Source organism: Sorex fumeus, unplaced genomic scaffold (assembly GCF_029834395.1).
Source record: "Sorex fumeus unplaced genomic scaffold, SorFum_2.1 ptg000039l, whole genome shotgun sequence".
NCBI lineage: Eukaryota > Metazoa > Chordata > Mammalia > Eulipotyphla > Soricidae > Sorex > Sorex fumeus.
In genome coordinates, this window is record NW_026606096.1 from 25537031 (window position 1) to 25549743 (window position 12713).

A 12713-nucleotide genomic window follows, 5' to 3' on the forward strand; every position below is an offset into this window, starting at 1 on the left:
TTGTTTTTGTTTTTGGGCCGCACCTGGCCATTCTCAGTGCTTTGTCCTGGGTCACGCTCGGGGATCACTCCTGACTGAGACCTGGGTAATATGTGGGGTGATGGAAATTGAATCTAGGTCAGTGTATTCCTTACCTACTATACTATTGTTCTGGTCCTGGTAAGACATTTTGAAAGCTATCTAGTGAAAGTTACAAAGAAACAATATGTGATAGAATAAATTACACTAAAATGAATAATTCTGTTCATTAATAAATGCTACAATTCCACAACCCTGGTAGAAGTTACTTGTGATCTGAGTTCCTAGCAAAGAACTCATATACCGAACATATGAAACTCAGGAGAGAAACTAAAAATCTCAAAAGCATGAAGAAAAAGACAGTTGGCTCAGCATAACAGAAAAAAAATGAGCAAAAGTACAAATGGGCATTTTCTACTCCAATTCTCTGAAAAACACAGATTGGAATGTTGGTAAATACCAGGGAAATATGAGTTAAAACCACATGCGCTAATCATTTGCACAAAGGCAATAAAAAAAAAAACCTGGGTAATCCCAAAGGTTGGAGAGCCTCTCAAACCACCCATTGTGTCCCAGAAGAACAGGGGTAGGGCCTAAGAAATGTGTTACCCTTGTTTGAACATTAGAGAGTAACATTTCTCAACTTTTTTTCAACATGATCATTTCTGACTTGTTTCCAGTGCACCCCTGCATCTTGTCTTGATCCCTGATTCCCATGATCTTCATCTACATCTCCCTTAGACTATCCCACGAAGTATGAGAGTCCACAGGTAAAGATCACAGAAATAGTCTAGGGGTTGTGGGTGAATATCCAGATAGCACCTGGTTGAGAAATGCTGACGTCGAGTGTAATTACACAAAACTGAGATGGCGTCATCTACACACCTAGCCTATAAGGACCAACGTCATGTAGTGTGATTCATCAGAGAAATGTTGGCATACAGAATGACGAGCATAAATTAGTATTATGGAAAACAGTTGCCATAATGCAGTAATTGAAGTGAATGTTGGTTATGCCAACGACCTCACAAAATCCTCCTTGCAGACTTAGAGATGGCTGATTTTCTACGTGACACCAGGTGTACAAGGAGATTAGAGAAAGTTATGTTTATGAGAGCAAAGAAAAGAACAACTTATAAATTTTGACCTCATTCCTCTAAAATAAAAGTTTACAAATGAAGGCATTATTCATAAAAATAATGCTCGGTGGTGACAAGAATGATTTTTAGGTCCCTCAACAATGACACATCTCTGAAGGCAATCTGAGGGAGGAAAAGTTACATAAGAGATACACATCCTACTGAGGTTCCTACAGCAAGGCAAGGAATACAGCGGCTAAGGTATTTGCCTTGCACACAGTCAACCTGGGTTCGATTTCAGCATCCCAGTTGGTCCCCTAAGCCCACCAGGAGTGATCCCTGAGTGCAGAGCCAATAGTAAGCCCTGAGCACTGCCAGGTATAACGCCAAAGCTAAAAATTAAAAATAGTGTCTGATTGATAGCATAAACAAAAAGGAGAATTTCCTCAGCAGGTAATCGTGAACTCCACATACACTGATTGGTCATAGTTTTGTAATGCCAGGGAGGAAAACAGGACCCCGGACTATTCAGAGTTGCATATTGCAGTTTCTCTTCCGTCCTTCTTAGAATGGGTTCCAAGTTCTCTAAAAGGTGCAAATTAATTCCTTTCTGTAATTGAGGACTTATAGTTAATAATTAGTGAAACCATTTATTTTAATGTTTACCACACCCACTTCTAAAAGGCCCTGGGCAGTTTACATATTAACATACAGTTCAAAGGCACGCCATTATGTTTAAGTACTAAATAAAATAGACTCTAGAAAACATAAAGACTCTGATGCTATCTGGCACAGCCAGGTTCTGCCTTTAGTGAATATGCCCCACTACAGACTTAACATCCTCCCACACCCATTAGTGAAAAGTGCTTGTTCCGAACCTTTTCTCCTGCTCCCAGGGGCTTGATCCACAGAATCATCCCACAGAATCCACAGGGTAGTGGTGTGGGTAAGAGCATGGACTTTGGAGTGAGCTGTCTGGACCGAATCATTGCTATGTACCTTGAGCAAGTTATGAAATGTTTCAGGGCTTCCGTCTCCTTATGGGACGAATGGGGGAATAATAACAGTTTTAATCTCATCAGTGAGAATGAAATGAATTTAGCTTATGTGACACTAAGAACAGACCCTGGTGCACAGAAAGTGCTAAATCACTGTCAGCAGGGCCCATTCAACATCCCCCTGATTGCTTATGAGAAACTCTTCTTCCTAGCACAGTTGTGGCTTCCAGTTATGAATCGCTCCATCCCCTCTGTGGTTCTCATCATACCTAAAAAGTATCAGAGATTCAAGAACTGGCTTATGATTTTTCTCCTCTGCCCCCAATTGACCATAATCCTGATCACATCCATGTTCATGTGTGTGCCCCTTCTCACACCTCTTCAACACCAATGGCTGCCTTCTTAGATATGAACCACTCATCACTGCTCCTGTATGATGTGGAGTTATTCCACCTGTAAAAACTTAGGCCACCAGGGGCTGGAGTGATAGCACAGTGGGTAGGGCGTTTGCCTTGCACGTGGACGACCCAGGTTCGATTCCCAGCGTCCCATATGGTCCCCTGAGCACCACCAGGGATAATTCCTGAGTGCAGAGCCAGGAGTGACCCCTGTGCATCGCTGGGTATGACCCAAAAAGCAAAAACAAACACATAAACAAAAAAAAACAAACTTAGGCCACCAAAGTTCAACTTTCTTATCCAGATCTTGCTGCTCCTGTATCTGCGCTTTGCTGTCACAGTTGAGACTGAGGGGCCAGAGTGGTATATTACAGTGGGTAGGTCTTTTCCCTTGCATATGGCAGACCAGGGTAGATCTCTGGCATCCCATACGGTCCCTGAGCCCCAGAAGAAGTTAATTCCTGAACCAGGAGTAAACTCTGAGCATAGCTGGCTGTCGCACCAAAAACCAAAACAAACCAAAGGAAAAAAACCCTAAAATAAAACAAAATAAGAGTTAAGACTGAGATCCTAACCCTCCACTCCATGTGTGATATCTCTCTGCTTTGGCTTCCTGCTCCTTTGTGATTTTGGTTTCATGCATTCCACATCCCAAAAAGACTTTGAACTCTCGAATAAGCATCTTCAAGTTCTTATATTTCTCAGGCCATTTTTCGTCTGCAACACTTACCCAGGTGTGGGTAAATCCAGACTTCCTTACTCCCCAGTCGATACTAAGTCAGTCACTCCACCTTGGATAGCGCTCTTTACCTCACAGTCTCCACCCTCCCCTGAGCCCACAACACACAACCTGGCAAGTTCCTCTATGCCCCTCTCTGGTTCAGCATTTCTTTACAGACCCCTATTCTGCTATTCTGACATTTAACTGTCAAGTGCTCTCAAAAACATTCCGAAATATCTCTTCATTCCAAAAGTCCCTTTTCTGCTCTCATCTTCTCTACCCGCCTCTTTAGCCTTCCAAAAATATTTTCTTCTCTGCTACCAAAGGGATCTTTATGGTGTGCATATGTTTAACATCCTTCATCATCTTCCTCTTCCTTTAATCACACTAAAGCTAGATTCCAAAGCTCTTCACGACCACACTCCTATTCACCTATTTGGACTCATTCCCCAATTCTAACCTGCACCCAATACACTCAATTACTCAATGCCTTCACTGTACCATTCTTTCACATCCACGGGGATCTCCTAGGCTAACTCCTTGGTCAGGATTGCCTTCTCCCACCTTTCCTGTTGTGTTGAGGTTCTGCTCAAATGCCATTTCTTCTAGTTCTGGTACAAAGACCTCCTGACCCCTCCTCTCTGATCTTCCCTCTTCAGGAAGAGGCTGGCAGAGTGTCATTTTTATCTACGTGTGTGTGTTTCTCAGTTCTGGTGCTTAGCAGCAATTGGAACCCCACAACTGGCTAGTGAATAAGTCTGTGTGTCTCATTTCCATAAAGCAAACACTATAACAGCAGTTCATTTTACTTGTGCATTTGGAACAAAGATATTTAAACTGTGGAGAAGGGGCTTTCTTGGCACCTGTGTGACAGAGCAATTGATGCCTAATTAGCTGGTTGGCAGCCCAAGCTTTTAAGTCACTGTCTGAGCAATAGCAAGGACTTGATTGATAGTTATCAGTTACTGAGCATCCCAGGGAGCCTGACAGTTGATGAGGCATCTAGGACAATCTTCTAGCTTCCCTGCTGGCAGCAAAAGGGCTTCAGTATTGGAGGCATCACATGCCCATTCATCAACACCCAGGAGTCAGAGAAAGGTCTGCTTCCTGCTCCTGTTTCTTTGTTAAGAAAGCAAAAAAGCCCTTTTCCTGGACCTAACCCCTGTTGCCATCATCAGACATTATCTTCCAATTTAACTGGTAAAAGTTGGGTTGTATTCTCTTTCTGTCTTTCTGTTTTTATTTGGGGGGTGGGTGGGTGGTATGCACACTGAGCAGTGCATAGGGAAGACTTCTGGCTCTGTGCTATAGGATAACTCAAGGTAGGGCTCAGTGGACCATATGAGGGATCAAACCCCAGCCAGCTGCATGGAAGGCAGATGCCTTCCCCATGGACTCTCTCTGGCTTCAGCCTCCAGAGGTTATGTCCCTCTAAGAGGATCACAGGCACTAGGAATGGAGACATTATTTTGGCTTGAAGCAATTAGACTTTACTTGAGTCACCTAAGGGAACAGGACATGAAGACAAGATTAAAGTCTAATTAAGAATGAGAAGGGACGGAGCTACTGAGTAGGCAACCCGCAGCAGTCTCTGCTAAAAAGAGAGAGATAAGTAAATCAGACACATCCCAGATTTCCAACCTAACCATTTCCTAGCTGTCTTGTGCAACTCTCTTATCCTTCCTGAGACCCAGATTCTGTGTTAATAAAATAGGGATCCCACAACCTAATGTTTAGGATGACTACAAAAATTAAATAAGGTAACATATAATGCTACAATGACTATCCATTCCTTTTAAACCATGTTTTGAATACTTATCAAGTGCTAGGGATGTAATGAATGAGTGAATAAAACATAGATCTGGTCCCTCCATTCATGCTTATGAGCAATAAATGTTAGAACTTAAAACTTTCTAAGGCTGCTGGGGCTGGAGCAATAGCACAGAGGGGAGGGTGTTTGCCTTGCATGCGGCCGACCTGAGTTCGATTCCCAGCATCCCATATGGTCCCCTGAGTGCCGCCAGGAGTAATTCCTGAGTGCAGAGCCAGGAATAACCCCTGTGCATTGCCGGGTGTGACCGAAAAAGAAAAAAAAACCCTTAAAAAAACTTTCTAAGGCTGCTAAGAAATTCAGAAGACTTCAAACTTTTTTTTTCTTTTTTTTTTTTGTTTGGTTTTTGCTCTTTGGGTCACATCGGTTTTGCACAGGGATTACTCCTAGCTCTGCACTCAGGAATTAATTTTGGCGGTGCTCGGGGGACCATATGGGATGCTGGGAATCGAACCTGGGTCAGCCATGAGCAAGGCAAATGCCCTACCCACTGTGCTATTTCTCCAGCCCCACACTTTTTTTCTTATTGATGTATAATAGTTTACAATCATGCTGGTCACTGTTTCACACATGCAGGGCTCCTACACCAACTCCTCTCCCATTGTATCAGGCCCCCTCCACCATTTTCCCATAGCCCTTCTCCCTGCCCCCTTCACCTCCTCAGTTCCCAGTTCTGCTGACCATTTCTGAGGACTTATTTCAGCAGGGAACTGTCTAATCCCTTCTACTTCTTTATACTCTGCATATGAGTGAGATCATCTGACTGAGATGTTTTCCTTTCAGTCTGAGATCTTTCCTTTCAGACTCACTTCATTTCGGGATACTCTCCAGTTTCATCCAAGTTTCAGCAAACTGCAAGATTTCATTTACCTAGAGCCGACTAGTACTCCACTGTGTATATGTACCATAACTTCTTTATTTACGCATCTGTTGGGCACTTGGGTTGTTTCCACATCTTGGCTACCGTAAATAATGCTGCAATGAATGTAGAAAGGCATATTTCTTTTTAAGATTGTTTTTGTCCTCGGATCAGAGGCCCAAGAATGGAATCCCTGGGTGCTCGCTTCAGCAGCACGTATGCTAAAATTGGAACAATACAAAGAAGATGAGCACAGCCCCTGCTCAATGGTGACTCATAAATTTGTGAAGCATTCCATTTTTTTTTAATTTGAAAAATGAAATCACTGGGCCATGAAGAAGTTCTATTTGTAATATTTTTGAGAAGTCTTCAAATTGAGAATGCACATTTAATCAGATATGTATTTTCAGGAATACTATAGCAGCTGAAATTCTATATTTAATGTAGGAAGGTTTGGAAACACTTTTATTTTGGTTTATACCCATTAAATTTGAGAGCTTGTTTGGAGGTTCTAGCAGGGGAGTGCAGCTACTCGTATACCCTCGACCGAAGATGAAAGACCCACTGGTCCGTCTCTATTCGGGGTAGACCCTCCTCTTTGACCGAGCACGCAGCTTTGGGAGGGACACACATGGAGCGGTGAGGGAGGAAGGGGACACCCGCCTAGCCAGCCAGATCAGCTGAATCAACCCTGGCGATCAATGGGATGACAGATGTCGCAGCCAGATCACCCTCACATCCCATTACATTTAAATTGTCAGTGACTGGAAACATATTTTAAGAGTAAATGGTCACTGTGAATGCTAATGTATGCAAATGATTAACAAAATGCATTCTTTTGTGTGTGTGTGCCACACCCACTTATGTTCAGGGTTTATTCCTTCTCTGCATAGAGGAATTTCTCCTGGCAGTACTCAAGGGACCACATGGAATGCTGCTGAAAATGAATCTGGGTTGGCTGCATACAAGGCAAGAGCCCTACTGTGGCATGACCCCAAAATGCACCATTTCTTATTGTGAACAACTAAGATATTATCCAAATATAACTCTGTAACCCTGAGGGAAAAAATCCAAATGTAATAACATTGGTTCAGAACCAAGACAGATGCAACTCATGGGGGAAGTTCATCTTATAGGAGCAATCAGATTATTTGAGCCATTCATTTCCCATCCAAACCCATTCTCTTCAAACAATAAATACTAAACAAAGAACTTTATCAAGACTAACCTTTGCAAAAAAAGAAAAAGCACCGATAACATATCATAGCACTGTAGCACTCTCCTCCCGTTGTTCATCGATTTGCTCAAGCAGGCCCACAACAAATTGTGAGACTTGCATCATAACATATATGTTTCAAAATATGAAAAAGAGGTACCACTGTATCAAATTAGGGAGTCACTCTTACCTTCATCTACTTTTTGGAATACAGGAAGAAAAATGACTTTAGAACAGATGATTGAGAACAAACAAAAGAAAGGACAATAAACATTGGTTTACAAATTTGGGGAGCCTAGGAAAAGGGGAAGGTAGGATTTCCACACTTTATATCTCTGTTCATTAATATTCCCTGACCCATCTCTCTTGACTGATCACAAATCTGTTTCTTATTTGTATTCCTTTGATCCAACCAAGGACTACTGAGATTACATAATCAGAAAGTGTCAATGTACATGAAAACCAAGAGTTAGTCATTAAAAGTTGAAGTTGTTTGTATTGTTGTGTGTTTTTTAACCAGTATATTCCAACTTCCAGTCTCGTTGAGGACCAAGCAAATAACTCAAAGTAATCTGGAGATAAATAAGTATTAGGCATGGAGAGAGATAAATGGCTTTTGTGTAATCTAACATTTAAATTTAACAATAAACACAATTATGACAATCAGAAGGAAATCTTCTTATTCAATTTGGATAGACACTACTATACAATAAAACAAAAATTATCATAAGAAACACAGAAACAAGAAAAGATGAGTATCTGTGGATTTTAAATGAGAGGCTAAGAATGCTATCATTAAATTTCACAATAAGATAAAGTTTATGGCACCAAATATCCTGAGATGCATAGACATTTTAAATATTTTTATAATTAAATATAACAGCTATAGCAAGGAATTTTTATGTTCAGCTTGATAATTTATCAGAAAATAGAGGTTTAAAAGATCTAGAAATAGTAAAAACAACAGTAATATATAAACCACTGATGTCAGGAAATAGATTATGTCTGAACCTAAGACAATTCGGATCATTACTGCCCCCACAAAGATAATCAGTCTCCTAGTTTTTATGAAAGTTCTCTATTTGACTTTATTTTTTCCATCTAAAACTTCACCCTACATTGATTACCTTTCAAACTTTAAATAAATGAAATCACTGCATGTACAGCTTTGTTTTTTCACTATGTTCATTCAACAGTACATGCATGAAACTCACATGCTATAACCATATTATAACTACACATAATATAGCGATACCATATTCAGTTCCATACATTAAATATTAAATTAAAATATTAATTCTCACTATTGTATGATAAATAAATGACACACACACACACACACACTGTCCTCCTGTTGTTCATCAGTTTGCTCCAGTGGGCCCAGTAATGTCATCCATCCTACTCAGGATTTAACACTTTAACACTTTAAACAAAGAAGTTTTCATCTCTTACTCTCTATCTAGCCTCTTAATATAATGGACCAATGAGCTAAATTTTTCATTTGTTGTTTTGGGGCCACATTATAAATAAATGAATAAGTAAGTCACATGAGGCTATGTGTGCTCAGGCAATACAGCCAGGAAGGGACCTGGAGGTGGGAGGCAATGGTAGGGCAATTCCATAGTGGAGCCTGGAGCTTCTCTTTGAGAACAATGAGTGACCTTGGAGCTAAGAGCGGAAGTGAGAGCCGAACCAGAGGCTCAGGACTCTGGGAGAGGAGAAAGGGCAAAGACTTGAGGCGACCTGGAGAGGAAGCCAGGGAACCTGGGACCCGTGAGTGCCAAGGAGAAGGGCCGGAGGAGGAGGCGGGGCAGGGCAGAGTCTGCAAGACTGCTTTAAGGACTTAGGTTGGTAGTCTAGGTGAGGTCATAGATTCGGAACAAAGAAGTAACAGCATCTAGTTGAAGAATCTTTTTAAAAAATCACTCTTTTAAGGAGAAATGAGAATGGGAAGTAGCAGTAGGTTCTCCCCGCCTGTTAGCAGAGCACTGAAATAATTCAGGTCAGAGATGATGACTGCCTAAGGAGGCAACAATAGAAGCGAGAAGTGGTCAGTGTTTCTGGCATCCAGTGGTGCATAGGGGCTGCTTCCAGGGACCAAACCCAGGATCCCCACATGTAAAGCACATACTGCAACCTTCTGGGCCATCTATCTGCCCCAGCCATACTTCGAAGACAGGCACAAAACTATTACTGGTGGACTATATGGACACACAGTTAAAGGACAGTCAGGGGACACAGAGACTTGATTCAGTTATGATTCACTGGGAGGATAGGCAGCTGGTAGGATGCAGGGAGGTTTTTGCTTGGGACATTTTATGCCAGAGATGTTTGCCGACCATCTGAATGGTGCTGGGAAGTAGACCGCTGGCTTATGAGTAATAAGGGTCAAAGGAGGCCTAGAAGCTAGAGAAATAAACTTGAGGGCTATTAGTGTACAAGTGGTGTTTAACAGTTACAGATAGGAGGAGATATCGGGGGTAATGTAGCTAGTAGAGAGGTCCAAGGGCATGTTTTGAGGGCTGGCAATGTTTAGAAGTCAGTGAGAAAGAGCAAGATCCAGTGGGGGGATGGGGGCGGAGTTAAAGGTGGGCAGGGGGAGGGGGGAAGGGTAACAGTATCCGAGGCATGTATGGAATATGCTTGGATATGAAGAAAGGAGGAGTGAGCCATGGTGTCAAACCATGCTAAGGCACCAAGTAAGATGATGACAGTACTTGACAAAGGCAATCTGGAGGAATGATAGAGAGTGAAACCCCGCAAAACAATCTCCACGAAGAGGAAGAGGAAGAAACTAAAGACGTGCTCTTGAGAAGTCTTTTTTTAGCTTGATCTGAATTCAGACTAAGTGGATCTACGTGTTCCTGATTAAGCCACCACCAGTAAGGCCACTCTTATAATGCCTCAATTAAAATAAGCAAACATATACAAAATACGTCCTGGAACGCAAGAAATCTAACCAAACTTTACCTCCTCTCAGAACAGAACATACAGGAGTCAGAAATATCCCACGAATGGACAAGAATTTACTTACTTCCCATGAACAGAAATAACTGAAATAGGAATTGTGGGAGAAGAAGTAATAACCCACATGAAAAAAAGGCCACCACTCTGAAAGTTATGTGAAGCCAAAGAAGCCCCCTTGGTCCATAAATAGAATTTTCCCCCCTCCACTTTGAACATGAGTGGTTGGAAAAGTAAATGAGCTCAACCTTATGCTATTCCCTTAGAAAAGTCATTTATCTCAGGAGAACTTTTACCCCAGGACTCAGTTCACTCTAGGTCTGATTCATCCAGGATCAGCGCAGGGATTCTCAGATAAAGCAGCTCTCTGTTCCGACCCGTGGTAGAATTCTCCGAATTTCAGGAGAGTTCTTGAGGAGGCTGGAGTGGAGGAGAAGGGAGTATCTGATCCTTAGAACTGCCCTGCTCTCACTCTGATCCAGGAAACCATGCCAAGGAGAACAATAAAGGAAAGACTGGCTGGCATAGTGCCAGTGAACTTACACTGTTGGATGACCTCCAAGGGCTGCTGTCAGACCAGGTGCTAAAGGGGAAAAAAAACACAAGTTCCTTTTAACAATATAAGAGTTTGCCAAATCACTCCAATATAACCCCAGTACACTCCAGTATAATAAAAGATCGATTTTCTAATAAAATGGGCCATTAATGCTTCAGAAAATGGAGGCGAAAACAATAACAGAATCATAAGCAGGAATCAGTGAGGGGAGGAATACTTGGACAAATAGTTTTATGGAATAAAGTCCGGTTACTGTCACAACTGAGAAACAGAAAGAGATAAGGTGAAGCCATGTTTATGACATGAATTGAATCATTCTTGTAATTTAAATATTCCATCTGTTTATTGTGTGAAACTATTTTAACAATCCACACAAACTTTATTGCAGAAAAGCCCTTTTGTGGTTGTGTTTTTCGCCCCTCTCGGAGTTCCCGGAAAGCTACCAAGAGTATCTCGCTCGCATGGCAAAGCCTGGCAAGCTCCCCGTGACGTATTCAATATGCCAAATACAGTAACAACAAGTCTCAAAATGGAGACATTACTGGGCCTGCTCGAGCAAATCGATGAACAATGGGAGGACAGTGACAGTGACAGTTTTTCTGATGGGAATTTTATGTCCTTGCTCCAAAAACAAAATACAACCTGAAACATTTGGCCTCCTCCTTTGTTAAAACCTTTTGACTTGAGGTAGAGTGGAAAGAAAATGAACTTTTTTCACCTTTAATAATATATACCCTCTAATATACCCTCTAGCAGCTGTGTGTGTGTGTGTTTTAATTCCAGAAAAGTGAGATCATACGTATCTTTCTCTGACTGACTTTTTTTCACTCAACAAAATGCTTTCAAGTTCCAGTCGTTTTGTTGCAAATAGCAAGATCTCTTTCCTCTCTCTGAACCATATTGTGCACCATATTTTCTTCATCCGGTCATCCATCTAAGAATACTTTGGTGTTTCCATCTGTTGGCTATTGTAAATAATGCTGCAATGAAAATGGATATGCATTGATCTTCAGAGCTTTCATTTTCTGCAGATAAACACACAGACATTGAATTTCGGGCTGATATGGGAGTTCTAATTTTAAATTTTGGAAGAACTTCCATACTGGAAATTTTCCATAAAGATGGAACCAATTTCCATCCCCACTGGCAGCACACAATAATCTTTACCCACATCCTCACTAATACTTTTTGTCTTTGTGGTAAAGCCATGTTATAATGGCTAACAGAACAGAATGCAATATATGAATCTCCCTTTCTCCACTGCCTTACCTGATAAAGTAACAGGAGATACAGAGAAGACACTAAAATCCAGACAAAGCTATGTAAACTCACCTTTTTAAACTCAAGAAACAAACCAGAGAGCCTAATTTGGATATAAGGTTTCCCTAGAAGTCACTAGTTATAGAAAGAAAGAAGTAAAAGAAAAAAGCATTACAGACAACAAAAAGCATGTAAATAAGATGCATGTATTTCCTTATTCTTGACACAGACTAAAATATAAGGATTTGCTACAGTACAGTGGAAAACACCAAAAAAGTAATGATAAAAAATATATAATCGGGGCTGGAGAGATAGTTCAGTGGGTAGAGCTCTTGCCTTGCATGTGGCCGACCCGAGTTTGATTCCCAGCATCCCATATGGTCCCCCAAGCACTTCCAGGAGTAATTCCTGAGTGCAAAAGCCAGGAGTAACCACAGAGTATCACCAAAAAGCAAATAATAATAATAATAATAATAAAATTAAATTTAAAAAAGAAAAATATATAATCACATTAGAGATTACTATAGCTAACAGTTTACTGTCCCTTTTTGACAATATAGGTCTGTAATATAAAGGTTCCATGCCTTAGTTTTCTTTAACTTTGTAGTATTAAATTAACAACATAATGTGAATATTTACAAGTCGGGTTTCTTTAAAATAGTATTCTGATTGTTAATATAAGAGTTCCCCACAGAGATCTATTTTAACACTGTTATTTTCTAGTGTAGTTTAAAAAACAAATATTTTTCTGGATTGCAAAGAAAAGATATCACTTTCATTTTCATTTCTTTGTTTTGCATTAAGATTTCACAT

General features: G+C 40.9%; 1 non-coding gene across 1 annotated transcript; it reads left to right on the forward strand.

Annotated features, from left to right (window-relative positions):
• The first annotated feature begins 6101 nt into the window (after positions 1-6101).
• Positions 6102-6208, forward strand: LOC130028492 (U6 spliceosomal RNA). Its single transcript, XR_008793217.1, has one exon. It is a non-coding gene; the product is annotated as a U6 spliceosomal RNA (small nuclear RNA).
• The last annotated feature ends 6505 nt before the right edge of the window (positions 6209-12713 follow it).